The sequence below is a fragment of the Triticum urartu genome, chromosome 7A (assembly GCF_056163025.1).
Source record: "Triticum urartu cultivar PI428250 chromosome 7A, HENAU_Tu73, whole genome shotgun sequence".
Taxonomy (NCBI): domain Eukaryota; kingdom Viridiplantae; phylum Streptophyta; class Magnoliopsida; order Poales; family Poaceae; genus Triticum; species Triticum urartu.
Window position 1 is genome coordinate 606,775,331 of NC_141879.1, and position 15,035 is coordinate 606,790,365.

Genomic DNA, 15,035 nt, shown 5'->3' on the forward strand with positions numbered 1-15,035 from the left:
ATGTACTATGATTGATTTAGTTTTTCCTTATTAATTGATTGCATCCATGCATTGTAATTTGAATATATTTCTTTTGGATTAGTTAAACAAAACCTATGGCGGACAATACCGGCAGAGTGGGAGAAGAGGCCCTGTTCAATATCATACGCAATCCTCGCGGGCCAGATGATGATCAGAATGAAGAAGATTATGACGGCTCCCAATATCTAAACAACACCGAGGAGGGTGATATGATTCGATCGCGACGACCGAATTGATGAAGTCATGAACTATGAACATGACGAAGAAAATGTTGATCTTGAAACAACAAAGACCGGCGAGGTATATATATTTATATAAGCAGGCATCTGGTGATCATCACATGTTTTAAATGACTTGAAGATATATTAACGAATTGATCTTTCTTCTTTCAGCCATCCGGATCGAGCAAATCTTCAGGCAACAGGAAACGAGGCCCGAACAAAAAGTTGAAGGAGGGCGTAAAGTACAATATCAAGGCCATCAAACCTAATGGCGAACCATTAGCGCTAAGAAGATTGCGGACAAGTTCATTCGTCAGTGCGGAGTTCTTGTGAAGGACCAACTCCCGATCTCCCTTCAAGAATGGAGAGAGCCAGCAAAGCCACGTCCAGGAGTTACTTTTGTCGACGACAGACAAAAACTTCTGCTTTGGGAAATGCTCATGGAACATTTCACCCTACCAGATCATTTCACAGATGCAGATGTGGAGAAAGTCAAGGACGCTGCTCTTAGGAAGATGGCGGTTGCATTCAAAAACCACAAGAATCGTGAATGGGCCAAGTACGTCAAGGAAGGAAGGAAGACTCCAGTATTCAAGGGAACACTAGAGAAGCAAAGTGCTCATTGGGACGATTTCGTAAAATTCAAGGATTCAGAATTATCTAAGGAACGGTCGAGAATAAACAAGGCCAATGCTGCAAAAAAGGATAAGTTTCATAAGTTGGGGCCAGGTGGCTATGCGGTGGGAATGCCTAAGTGGGATAAGTCTGAGAAAGAGATGGAGGATGCAGGTGTCACTCCAGAAACATTGAGCTGGCCCCCAGGTGCAGGGCTTGGTTCTATGCGCATGGGGGGGGGAGTTGGACCCGAAGACAGGCAAAGTTTCGAAGAAGTCATGTCTGGACGGAGCCGAAGATAAGCTACTTGTTGCAATAGAAGAGGCTCGATCAGGGGTGTTCCATCCCAACAGAGAGAACGACGAGCTTACACGTGCCCTGGGAAATCCTGAACACCCAGGAAGAACACGAGGCATGGGCGCTATTCCGTGGTATGAGGGGTTTTCGGACTGGAACACCGACTACAGAACCCGTGCAAGAAAGAAGATTGCGGAGAAGAAGAGGAAGATGGAGGAGGAGCAGGAAGCTAGACTTTGAACGCCTTCAAGACCTAGAATCAGCGCACGCGGACTTGGCAGTCAAATTCCAGCGGCAGCAGGAGCAGATCGACTCACTTAGCCAACAAAGGGGGTCTCAGCAGCTGCAGCAGCTAGCGGATGATCCAGCATTGGATAGCACCGTCCCATCCATGCCGAGAAGCAGCGTGGGTTCCGCCCCGGGCAACGCATTGCTGGATAGCTACCCAGTGGATGACAACATGGAGAACACTAACTGCGAGCTACACTTCAAAATGAAGAACATATCCATGAAGGTGGCGGACGCCCTTGCTTTTACAAATCCCCCCAGGCAACCTTCCATTGCAACCCGATTCCAGCGGGCTATGCTTGTGTCTTGGTTGATGAGGTGGTGGACCAATATTCGGGGCTAGAGCTTGACATCCCTGGAGGTGACGATGAGCACACACTGGGAGAGGCCAACCATTGTATCATCCTACTGAGAAAGGATTGCAGCATCTTTCGAAGGCCACCGACACCGCGTCATCCGACTCCTCGTCGAAGTCCGCCACCGAGTCAGTAGACTCCTGCTCCTCCAAGTCCACCAACGCGTCAGTCCACTCCTCCTCCAAGTCCGGCACAGCTTCAGGCCACTCCAAGTTTGGCAAAGCGTTAGGCCACTCCTTCTCCAAGTCCGGCACAACTTCAGGCCACTCCTCCTCCAAGTCCGGCACTGTTTCAGGCCACTCCTCCTCCAACTCAGCCACGTCAGCCATCTTCACCGCCTCAGCAATCACGGAAGAGAGCCGCCTCAGCTATGGTGCGTAGCGGTACAAGTCGAGGTAGTACTGGAGGTACAGGCGGAGGGAAGCGATTTCAATATGGTCCAAGCCTCACGCCTCTTCCGCAGAGGCCTTACGACAAGTCCGAGGAGGAAAACGTAGCCTATCCAAGGCCGAGGTGGAAGCCCATTTTGCACCGAAATCGCCACCGCCGCCAAGGGAGAAAGTGCCTGAGGAAAAGATTGACGACTTCATTCGTATGGCTAGATCACCAGCTCCCAAGCCTGTTGACACAGACTATGAGCGCCACATCAAGAAGTTAAATCGAGCACGTCTACAGAAAGAGGCGACCTCGAGCTCGAGCAAATCAGCTGGCAAAAGGAGCGGTAAAACCATTCCCCAGCTGGGAGAACAGGCGGCGCAATCAATCCCCCCGCTTGTTGTGCCAACAACACATGAGAGTAGGCACGCCCAATATTATTGTGGGCAAATCGTTAACGTTCCCGGGCTGGGCGATGTGGTAATAACCGAGGAGCATATTGAGCAGGCTGAAACGCTCATGATCACTGTTGGACAACTCCTCGATATCGAGCCCATGTCTCCGACTAGAGAGGAGGAAATAAAACGGAAATATGTCCGGGGCCAACCTTTGGTCAATCCAGACGAGGTCAAGAAGTTCCCAACAAGAATGTATGAATTGCATCAATGGTACATGGACATTACCAAGATTTCCAATCGAGAGTCCCTCATGGTGAATGTCAAGAAGGATCATTACTACCATGAGAAAGCTGTGACCGTTGAGTATTCAGAACTATTTCAGCTATACAATTAAGGTGCACTCGACAAATCTATCGTCAGTTGCTATTGTCCGTAAGTGATTTCTTTCTGTAATTTAAGTCTCAAGCTAGCTGTAGTGATCATTTTGATCAATCATTACCTGTAATTATCCTCACTATATTCTTTTCTGTGGTATTATGCAGGATGAAGATTTATGAAATGAAAAAAGGTGGACGCTATGGCATTGGGTTCGTTGACCCAAATACCATTAATGAATACACATGGAAATTAGATCCATATTACGAAAAAATTGTAGAGGAAAGCATGCTAGAGTTCTTCAAGCGCCTCAAATACAATGAAGATATACTACTTCCTTACAACTTCGAGTGAGTCACACTGTCTTGTACTACAAATTCTGTTTTTGCCTACTAGCTAGCTACATGTTTTTGCTTACATATGCCCGCTTAATTAAGACATGCAAACGTGTGTGCATGCAGATTTCACTGGATCTTGTTAATCATTAAAGTTGATGAAGGAACAGTTGAAGTACTAGACTCACTACTTAAGAAAGCAAGTGACTACACCATCGTGAAGGGGATAGCCAACAGGTAATTTCAATTATTATTAACTATATCTCGGCCTATTTAATTAGTTCGTCATTTCCTAATAACAACTATTTAAGAACCCATTTATTCATTTTCTTTGTCGGCGGGCAGGGCTTGGGCAAAGTTCATCAAGGCCACTCCAGGCCCATGGAAACAAAATCTAAAATGGTATCGACCCCAAGTAAGTAATTAAGTAGTACTAGCTAGCTGCCATCTCTTTAATTATCATGCTTGATTAAATATTATCCGATCAAATTCCATTCTCATAAAGGCCCTGAAGCAGGCGCCGGGGAATAATCTGTGTGCATACTACGTTTGCGAGAACATTCGCATGATGACGTCCGAAAGGAGCAGATCTCAAAGACAGGAGTGGGTACGTTTGTCAGAACACTATTCACAATTTTTACACCATTATCGATATCTAGTCACACAACTAATACACATGCATATTGATCTCCTTCTTAACAGTTCAAAGAGGTGCGGGAGAAGCTCCTAACAAAGGACCGCATAGAAGCAATTCAAGAGGAAATAGCGGGATTTTTGCTCGACCAGGTCATAGATCCCAAAGGAGAATACTATTACCCGCTACCGCCCCCATGAACCACTTCCAATTGTTATCGTGCTCCGAAGGCACCAATTAGCCTAATGCCACTGGCTCCGAAGGCACCAATTAGGATGTGTGTATATATGTGTCACATCCCTAGTTCTGGTATGACCTAGACCAGCTAGCCATTTGTGCATCATGTTTAAATTCCATTTTAATTTGAAATGGGGATTTGTGAATACCTCAGAATCATTTCTGGAAATAATCCAGATAAAAATTTCTCCAAAAAGGTCCAAGAAAATGTTCATGTTACTCTCTGAAAATATTGGTTAGAGGTAAAAATCAAACCAATATTTTAAGGAACTCATAAATATTTATTTTGGACAATTGGAGTTAATCCAGTAATTATTTACATTGGATAAATATTTTTATATATATGAAATATTGTCCAATAATTCTGAATTTTGGTGAGGGGCTTTGGAATAATCCCTTAGGCCCCTGCAAAAATTGTCAGAATTAAATAAAATGATTTGGTATTTTTATCAAATCAAAACAAATGTCAGAAAAATAGAAAAGAAAACAAATAAAGGAAAAAGCCTACCTGGACCTTACCTGCAGCCTCGCAGCCCAGTGGCCAACAGGCTGGCCCAGCTGACTGGCGCTGCCAGTCGTCATCTCCACCGCGCCAGAAGGACGCCGAGCGCGTGCTCGCCGCGCGCGAGCACACGCCGGCCACCTCCTGCTTCCCCGCTCGCTGCTGGAGGCCCCTGACGGCGCCACGCACCCCCTCGGCCCTCTCTCACTCCCTCGAGCTCTCTCCTCCCCCTGGTGCTCCCTCTTCCGTTTTCCCGAGCGCGCCCGCCGCCGCCGCTTGCTGCTGCCGCAGCCATCGCCTCCCACTCGCTTCTCCGACGTGCCCAAGAGCTTCGCCCCGGCTCCGTCTTCCTCTCCACCGAGCCGCGCCTCGCCGGAGGCCCTGCATCATCGTCATCTTCATCATCTTCGTCGCCGGCCGCCGGAGATCCCCCTTGCCGCTGCGCTTGCCCCGGTGCATCCCCGAGCCCGCTAACCATCCCTACGGATCCTAGTGAGCTCCTCCGTCTTTCCGCTCACCCCCCGTGCCATAATTTGCGCGCTAGCCACCGCCCTGCGTGTCCCGAGCGCCGCCGTTTGCCATGACCGATGAGGTCCTCGCTCCTGAGCGTCTCCGCTCGATGCAGTGGCACCAGCGTGCTCCTGGAGCTCCCAGGAGTCCGCCCCACTGCTTAGCTCGCTCGTTAGCCAAGCGTAGCACCTCGCCCGCGCTAGGCCGAGCTCCGGCTGCCGCCTCACTCGCCGCCGACGCGTCTCCGGCCACCCAACGGTCCAGCCGTCGTGCTCAGCTCCCTCCCCGCGCCGCGTAGAGCACGTAGGTGCCCCGCACGAGCCACCCTACCCACCGCCAAGGTCGGCCCCGAGCTCACCCGAGCCACCCTACCCATCCCAGGCCCAACTGCTGCCACAAATCGACGCAGACGAGTGCTCGTGTCCCGCAGATGCCCTCGGCCGGCCATTTGGTCGCCGGAGGAGGAATTCCGCAGCCCTCCGCCGCATTCGGCCTCGCCGGCGGCTAAACGCCGGTGGGGTTGACCGGGTCAACCCCCCCAGTTGACCTGGTGTTTCACCACCCAGGGTCAATGACATGTGGGGCCCGGCTCTGCTAAATTTAGTTTAGGATTAGTTTAAAAATTAATTAACTCTCCTAATTAACTATGGCACTGACGTGTGGCCCCCACACGTCAGATTTGACCTGGACAGCCACGTTGACTCGCTGACGTAGTGATGACGTCATGCTGACGCAGTTATTCTTTTCTGGAATTATTTTAAACTGGAAATTCCAGAAATTGATTTAAACTTCAAAAATTCATAGAAATTCAACCGTAGCTCAGATTGAAATAATTTATATATGAAAAATTATCAGAAAAATTTCAATCTATCCATCTGTACCACTTTCATGCATGACAAACCATCTATACATGCTGTATATATGAAAACACACTTATGGCATATTTAAGAGCTTAATTTGGAGTTGTATTTGAACCCTTGGTTCAAATGGACTTCAACCAAATAAATGCTAGATGCATTAACTCAAACAACATCACATACTCATGCCATGTTCATGCATCATAATGTTGCATATGCTTGTGTTTGATTTCCGACACCGTTCCTTCTCGATAGGTCCTGCTCCGGAAAGTGTTCGAGAGTACCTGTCTGAGGAGCAGTGCCCCCCTGTTGATCTACCAGGCAGGAAACCTCCCCTTGTTCATTCCGATACAATCCCACTCTCTCGCTCCTGCTCTCATTTATTGCATTAGGACAACAACGATTCAACCGCTACTTTATGCTGCGGTAGTTGAACCCATTCCTCTGCATGACCTGTCATTGCCACAGTATATAGTTAAAACCCACTAGCATGTGTAGGAGTTGTTTGAGCCATGTTGTGTTCCTACCATGCCATGCCTGCTATTGCTTAGAGTTGTGTCAGGTCTGATTCATCAGGAATGAATTGGAGTGTTATGATATGTTCTGGTGTTGAGAGTTAAGCGTGTGAACACGATTTGGTAAAGGTAGCGGTGAGAGGCCATGTAGGAGTACATGGTGGGTTGTCTCATTGGGACCGTCCTTAAGAACTAAGTTCTGTGTAAGTTGTACAATGACTAGCTACTACCACACATTGGGCTCCGGGCGCTCCAAGCTTTCTCGACTTATTAACCGCCTTGATCTTGTCCAGGAGTTACAAATAGTTTCTGGTGTTTGTAGGTAGTGCTATTTTTCTACCGAGTGGCACCCGACAGGGTGGGCTCGGGACAGACTAGGCACAGGTGGCACGGTGTACGAAGTGGCACCCGGATGGTTGGCTTGGGAACCCTGCTCACATCGTTTGGGGCCGTGAGCGACACCCCGGCCGGATCTCCTTGCGGATGGAACCCAAATAGGCGATAAACCTGGACTAGAGTTTTGCATGGTTAGTTAGGTCATGGACGACACCCTTGCCAGGCTTCCGCTTGAAGGTTGCCGAGATACATGACGTGTACATGATGATAAGTGGTGAGAGCATGTGTGAGGAAGTACACCCCTGCAGGGTTATCATGATCTATTCGAATAGCCGTGTCCTCGGTTATGGACTTCTTGGATGCTTACGTGGTACATAGACAACTTAAAGTGGATACTCTAAAATGCTCAAGACAAGTGTGAGTGCTATGGATGGCCTTCTCGTAGGAGAGACAGGGATGAATCCATAGTAGTGTATTGATGTGGTGATTAGTGGACTCGTGTGCGCTGCCTCATCTCAAAGAAGTTTCTCATTGTCGTAGAACAGGATAGCCACCGAGTCAAAGCTGGCTTGCTGCAACTAGACCCCACATTACCTTCTTGATACAAATGCATGTATGATAGGATCTGATGTAAGTCTTGCTGAGTACCTTTGTACTCACGTTTGCTTTATTTATGTTTTGCAGATGAGACATCTGTCTCACTAGTAGTACCGCTTGGACTTCGACGAGTAGCTTGTTACCTGAGCTACGATCTTGTACCTTGGAGGGACATGTAGATAGTCAGGCTTCTCAGCCTTTTTCTTTTGTAGTTGTCTGTACTCAGACATGTAATGCTTCCGTTGCTTGTATGCTTTGAATGATGGGTCATGTGACCCATGTTTGTATTTTTGCTATGTGGCTCTTCTGAGCCTTTATCTATATGAGTTGCGTTATGTTGTGATGCCATGTTGTACATCACATACTTGCATGTTATGCGTACGTGTGACGTGTATTGCTATGTGTGGGATCCGACAATCTAGTTGTTTGTCCTTGGCAGCCTCTCTTATGGGGAAATGTAGTCTAGTGCTTCCTTGAGCCATAGTAGTCTGCTACAGCCCGGTTCACCAGAGTCCTGCTAGCCCAGCACTACTACTCAGAACACTTGACTGGACGGCATGTGTTCCACTTCGTTCCTATGTCTGTCCCTTCGGGGAAATGTCACGCGGTGACTTCCGGAGTCCTATTAGCCCAGTGCTACAGCCCAGATTCATACGCTGTTGACCGACATGCTCGATGTGATTCATGTATGCCTGTCTCCATAGGTCTGTGCCGCTTTGGGTTCACGACTAGCCATGTTGGCCCGAGTTCTCTGTCATATGGATGCTAGAGACACTATCATATACGTGAGCCAAAAGGCGCAAACGGTTCCGGGCCATGGTAAGGCGACACCCGTGGGGATACCGTGCGTGAGGCCGCAAAGTGATAAGAGGTGTTACATGCTAGATCGGTGTGACTTAGAATCGGGGTCCCGGCAGCTTTGGTATCAGAGCCTGACTGCCTGTAGGATTTCCAAGCCAACCTGGTCGAAGTTGAGTTTAGAAATTCTTTAGTTATGTAAGGGAATTGATTGTGGAAGGGAACATAAGGCTCTCTTTACTCCTTATACCTCATGTCCTTCTGATCTGAGTCATCCTATCCTTCCTAAGGGGTTAAGGAACTAGGCTTTCTCTTCCGTCTTTCAGGGTCACGTGTTACTACTCCGTAGTCTCTAAGGTTTGGTTGATCTGAGTCATATCCCAGTTTGAGTACCTCCGGTGTAGCCTGTTTAGTAATATCTCAGAACCTTGAGTAATGATGTTGAGTATGGTGCTACCCCATCTTTTGCAGAATGTCTCATTTCGAGCATTTTACTGCCGTTATGCTGCCGGAATTTCCCTAGGAGTTCAAGAGATAGTATTTTTCTCGTACTATATTCTACATCCTTATGATGATGCTGAATCCATCCTTGTTTCCTTGGTTGGTTCTTCAGGATGTTGCCGGTTAACCGAAGTTCTGTTGCTCGTATCCGGAACCACGGAGATGGTAGGGATGAGGATCCTCCCGACTAGTCTTCGTTGGCAGAGTTCATGTTAGAGGCTAAGAGGAACAAGTGTGAGTCTAACCGCTTGCTAGCACGTATTGAGGAGAACACCTCCCATCAGCACAAAGAGTCAGCGTCCATCTATGATTTCATTGGTCTGAAACCACCTACCTTCCATCATTCCATTGAACCACTTGATGCAGATGACTGGCTCCGTAGTATCACCCACAAGCTGCGTTCGGCGAACGTAGCTGAAAGTAACAAGGTCACCTACGCTGCTTATCATCTCGAAGGTCCTGCTAGTATTTGGTGGCAGAACTATGAGGCTATGCTTCCAGCTGGCCAGAAAACCACCTGGAGAGATTTCACTGAGGCTTTTCGCGAGCATCACATTCCTCAGGCTCTCATTGATCGCAAGAGAGAAGAGTTTTGTAGTTTCACCCAGAGTAAGATGGTTGTTGATGCTTACAGCGGAGAGTTTGAGAACCTTGCTCGCTATGCTACAGAAGAAGTGTCCACAGACGCCAAGAAGCAGGCCAGGTTCCGGAAGGGTCTCAACCCCAAGTTGTGTCGTGATCTTCACTTGCACCATTGCAATACATTCCAGGCTCTTGTGAACAAGGCCATTAATGCGGAGACAGCTCAGCTCACTTACGAGGAGTCTCATAAGCACACCCGTGATTTTGTTTCTTTCTCCGGTTCTAGTTCGCAGAAGCGCCGGATTTGGGTTCCGAACTCCGCTCTTCCACCCGGATATTCACCAAGGCCATCTTCTGTGGCGCCTCACCCAGTTCAGTCATATGCTCCACCCAGGCCTATTGGTAGACCGCTTGTCAAAGCGGGTCCACATCCTACTTCAGGGACTTGTTTCACATGCGGAGAGCCAGGAACTATGCCCGTGACTGCTCTCAAACCAACTATGCTCCACCCAGCCTGAGAAGTCTGTTGGCCGTGGTAAGCCATCACGCAAGATGATTAGTGTCAAGTCAGCTCCCACTGAACATGGATGTGTGCATCACGTCTCAGCTAAAGACACTCGTGATGATCCGGATGTCGTTCTTGGTACACTCCTTGTCAACTGTCATCCGGCTTCAGTTCTGTTTGATACCGGAGCATCTCATTCCTTCATTTCCGAAAGTTATGCCAGCTTGCACAACATATCCTTTTGTGATATGCCCTCTCCACTAGTAATTCAAACTCCTGGATCCAAATGGCAAACTTCTAGTGTAAGCCATGGTAATGAAATCCTTGTTGAAAGACTTGTATTCCTTGCGTCACTTATAGCCCTCAAGTCTACGGATATTAACATCATCTTGGGTATGGACTGGATGAAAGCTCACTATGCCAAGATTGATTGTTACACTAGGTCTGTTCAGCTTACACACCCATCTGGCAAGATAGTCACCGTCTCCACTAGGGTTGCAAAGCGTCAGCTCTATTCTCTTAATGCCAACCCTCTTCCTGACCTTGAAGATATCCCAGTAGTCCGTGACTTTCCGGATGTCTTTCTAGAGGAACTGCCAGGTATTCCACCTAACAGAGATGTAGAGTTTGTCATAGATCTTATTCCAGGAACCGCTCCAATTTCTAGAAGACCTTACAAGATGGCACCCTTAGAACTAGCCGAGCTTAAGAAACAACTTGATGAATCCTTGCAAAAGGGTTTCATCCGTCCTAGTTCTTCTCCCTGGGCTTGCCCCATCCTCTTCGTCAAGAAGAAGGATGGTACGAACCGGATGGTTGTAGATTATCGTCCCGTTAATTTGGTCACGATAAAGAACAAGTATCCGCTCCCCAGGATCAACGATTTGTATGATCAGCTCGCTGGATCCTCAGTCTTTTCAAAGATGGATTTGAGGTTAGGCTACCACCAAATCAAGATCAGAAATGGGGACATTCCTAAGATGGCTTTTGTCACTCGTTATGGCCAGTATGAGTACACCGTCATGTCCTTCAGTCTAACTAATGCTCCAGCTACATTCTCCCACTTGATGAACTCGATCTTCATGGAGTACTTAGATAAGTTCGTCGTGGTTTACCTCGATGATATCCTTATTTACTCGAAGAACGAGGAAGAGCATGCCGAACATCTTAGACTTGTGCTAGAAAAACTCAGAGAGCACCACCTTTATGCCAAGTTCTCCAAGTGCGAATTTTGGTTGCCAGAAGTGACCTATCTCGGCCATGTAATCTCTGGTAAGGGCATTGCTGTCAATCCCGAAAGAGTTCAGGCCGTTCTTGATTGGACTCCGCCTGAAACAGTTAAGCAAGTTAGGAGTTTCCTTGGTCTAGTCAGTTATTGTCGCCGCTTCGTCGAGAACTTCTCCAAAGTGGCCAAACCTCTCACGGAACTTCTCAAGAAAGATAAAAAGTTTGAGTGGTCCCCACAGTGTGAGCACAGTTTCCAGGAACTGAAAAGACGCCTGACTTCTGCTCCCATACTTGTGCCACCGGATTTCACTAAGGACTTTGTTATCTACTGCGACGCCTCACGACAGGGACTAGGTTGCATTCTTATGCAAGATCTCCATGTGATTGCCTATGCATCTCGACAGTTGCATCCACATGAGGAGAATTATCCTACACATGATCTAGAGCTTGCAGTCGTAGTCTATGCACTTAAGACATGGCGACATTACCTTCTCGGCAAACGTTGCGAGATTTACACCGATCACCAGAGTCTCAAGTATATCTTCACCCAACCAGATTTGAACCTTAGGCAAAGACACTGGTTGGAGTTGATCTCAAATTACGACTTAGGGATTACCTACACCCCGGGCAAGGGGAATGTCATGGCTGATGCGCTAAGTCGTAAGTCCTATTGCAACAATCTCATGTTGCAGCAAGGCCAACCACTTCTCCATGAGGGATTATGTAAACTTAACCTTCACATTGCTCCTCATGGATTCCTTTCTACCTTGGTGGCGAAACCTACTCTTGTGGATCAGATCATATCTGCTCAGAAGCAGGATACGGGAATTTCCCGGATCAAGAGAAACATTAACAAGGGAGTTGGTGGTAGTTTCTCTATAGACGATCGTGGTGTTGTTTCCTTTGAGAGTCGCTTGGTGGTTCCCAAGAATCAACATCTTTGACAATTAATCCTTAAGGAGGCGCATGAATCTCCTCTCACGATTCATCCCGGTAGTACTAAGATGTATCAGGACCTACGCCAGAGGTTCTGGTGGACTAGGATGAAGAGAGAAATCGCTCAGTTTATTGCTAATTGTGACGTTTGTCGTCGCGTGAAGGCAGAGCATCAGAGACCTGCTGGCACCCTTCAACCTTTAGCTATTCCTGAGTGGAAATGGGATAAAGTTGGTATGGACTTCATCACCGGCTTTCCCAGGACCAAGAAAGGGAATAACGCTATCTTCGTAGTCATTGATCGTCTTTCCAAAGTGGCTCACTTCCTACCTGTTCGAGAGATTATCACTGCTAGTCAGCTCGCTGACTTATATATTTCTCGAATGGTGTCACTTCATGGTGTTCCACTAGAGATCAATTCAGACCGTGGTAGTCTTTTCACTTCTCATTTCTGGGAGAGTTTCCAAACTGCCATGGGCACCCATCTTTCCTTCAGTACCGCTTTCCACCCTCAATCAAGTGGTCAGGTCGAAAGGGTCAACCAAATTCTCGAAGACATGCTTAGGGCTTGTGTTATCTCATTCGGTATGGATTGGGAGAAGTGTCTTCCCTTTGCCGAGTTTGCTTATAACAATAGCTACCAATCCAGCCTTAAGAAAGCTCCTTTTGAGGTTCTGTATGGATGAAGATGTCGAACACCTTTGAACTGGTCAGAAACCGGTGAAAGACAATTCTTTGGACCGGATATGATCCAAGAGGCAGAAGAGCAAGTTCGCATCATTCGTGAGAATTTGAAAACAACCCAATCTTGTCAAAAGAGCCAGTATGACCATCGTCATAAGGAAGTGACTTATGAAATTGGCGACAAAGCTTATCTTCGGGTTACCCCTTTGAAGGGTACCCATCGATTCGGTATCAAGGGCAAGTTGGCTCCTCGTTACATTGGTCCCTTTCTCATTCTCGCTAAACGAGGAGAGGTTGCCTACCAGTTGGAACTACCACCACATCTTTCTCGAGTTCATGATGTCTTCCACGTCTCTCAACTCAGGCGTTGCTTCTCGGATCCCATCCGCGGAGTGGACCACGAAACGCTTGATCTCCAAGATAACCTCACTTATCGGGAGTACCCTGTCTGCATCCTTGATCAAGCAGAGCGTGTCACCCGGCGTCATAACATCAAGTTTCTCAAGGTTCAGTGGTCTCATCATTCCGAGAGAGAGAAGCTACTTGGGAGCGTGAAGATCGTCTTCGACTTGAGTACCCCACTTTCTTTCCGCCGACTCCTGAATCTCGGGACGAGATTCTTCCGAGTGGGGGCGAGTTGTCACATCCCTAGTTCTGGTATGACCTAGACCAGCTAGCCATTTGTGCATCATGTTTAAATTCCATTTAAATTTGAAATGGGGATCTGTGAAACCCTCAGAATCATTTCTGGAAATAATCCAGATAAAAATCTCTCCAAAAAGGTCCAAGAAAATGTTCATGTTACTCTCTGAAAATATTGGTCAGAGGTAAAAATCAAACCAATATTTTAAGGAACTCATAAATATTTATTTTGGAAAATTGGAGTTAATACAATAATTATTTGCGTTGGATAAATATTTATATATATATGAAATATTGTCCAATAATTCTGAATTTTGGTGAGGGGCTTTGGAATAATCCCTTAGGCCCCTGCAAAAATTGTCAGAATTAAATAAAATGATTTGGTATTTTTATCAAATCAAAACAAATGTCAGAAAAATAGAAAAGGAAACAAATAAAGGAAAAAGGCTACCTGGACCTTACCTGCAGCCTGGGGCAGCCCAGTGGCCAACAGGCTGGCCCAGCTAACTGGCGGTGCCAGTCATCGTCTCCACCGCGCCAGAAGGACGCCGAGCGCGTGCTCGCCGCGCGCGAGCACACGCCGGCCACCTCCTGCTTCCCCGCTCGCTGCTGGAGGCCCCCGACGACGCCACGCACCCCCTCGGCCCTCTCTCACTCCCTCGAGCTCTCTCCTCCCCCCTGGTGCTCCCTCTCCCGTTTGCCCGAGCGCGCCCGCCGCCGCCGCTTGCTGCTGCCGCAGCCATCGCCTCCCCCTCGCTTCTCCGACGTGCCCACGAGCTTCGCCTCGACTTCGTCTTCCTCTCCACCGAGCCGCGCCTCACCGGAGGCCTTGCATCGTCGTCATCTTCACCATCTTCGTCGCCGGCCGCCGGAGACCCCCCTTGCCGCTGCGCTCGCCCCGGTGCATCCCCGAGCCCGCTAACCATCCCTACGGATCCCAGTGAGCTCCTCCGTCTTTCCCCTCACCCCCGTGCCATAATTTGCGCGCTAGCCACCGCCCCGCGTATCCCGAGCGCCGCCGTCCGCCATGACCGATGAGGTCCTCGCTCCTGAGCATCTCCGCTCGGTGCAGTGGCACCAGCGTGCTCCTGGAGCTCCCAAGAGTCCGCCCCGCTGCTTAGCTCGCTCGTCAGCCAGGCGTAGCACCTCGCCCGCGCTAAGCCGAGCTCCGGCCGCCGCCTCACTCGCCGCCGACGCATCTCCGGCCACCCAACGGTCCGGCCGTCGTGCTCAGCTCCCTCCCCGCGCCGCGTAGAGAACGTAGGTGCCCCGCACGAGCCGCCCTACCCACCGCAGCGTCGGCCCCGAGCTCACCCGAGCTCCGGCCATCCCAGGCCCAACCGCTGCCACAAATCGACGCGGACGAGTGCTCGCGTCCCGAAGATGCCCTCCGCCGGCCATTTGGTCGCCGGCGGAGGAATTCCGCAGCCCTCCGCCGTGTTCGGCCTCGCCGGCGGCTAAACACCGGTGGGGTTGACCGGGTCTAACCCCCCCAGTTGACCTGGTGTTTGACCACCCAGGGTCAATGACATGTGGGGCCCGGCTCTGCTAAATTTAGTTTAGGATTAGTTTAAAAATTAATTAACTCTCCTAATTAACTATGGCACTGACGTGTGGCCCCCACACGTCAGATTTGACCTGGACAGCCACGTTGACTCGCTGATGTAGTGATGACGTCATGCTGACGCAGT